Raw genomic sequence first — 576 nt, 5'->3', positions numbered from 1 at the left:
AAGCATAAGGAAGGATGTTGGGCAAATGACTCCTGACTTCCTCATTCTTGCAGTTTTGAGGATTCAGTAAATTACAGATCCTTCATGGGCAGTCTGACACAGGCAAGGACTAACTATAAATTCAGGCCTGAGCATTAATGAGTCTGAAGGATTTGGCTATAACAAAGTGTGATAGAAATTATGCAAGAGAAACACAGCAGAAACAACCAGAATGGGGACTAAAATAAGACTCTGTGCCTCAGGCTATTCCTCAATTTCTTTATCCTAGAGCTTCCAAGAGGATCTAAAGGGGCTGGGAGAGATTTACAGGACACTTACCTTCCTGTGCCTGAATCCTCTGGCCCAGACAGAGCACTGGAAGAGAGAGATTTATGAAAAATCAAGCTTCCATTTCCAACCTTTATGACAAATCACCCTCTGTAATGATAGACCAGGAAAAGACCAGTACCAGATGGAGACACAGCTCAGTCCCACCAGATATATAAAGAAGAGCTAGTATTTTTTTTTTTTTTTTTTTTTGAGACAGAGTCTCGCTCTGTCGCCAGGCTTTCCCTAAAGACTTTCTCTGACTAAAGG

This window comes from Mandrillus leucophaeus, unplaced genomic scaffold (assembly GCF_000951045.1).
Source record: "Mandrillus leucophaeus isolate KB7577 unplaced genomic scaffold, Mleu.le_1.0 Scaffold53, whole genome shotgun sequence".
NCBI lineage: Eukaryota > Metazoa > Chordata > Mammalia > Primates > Cercopithecidae > Mandrillus > Mandrillus leucophaeus.
The sequence above is the reverse complement of the archived record's forward strand: the minus strand, read 5'-3'. Positions refer to the sequence as shown.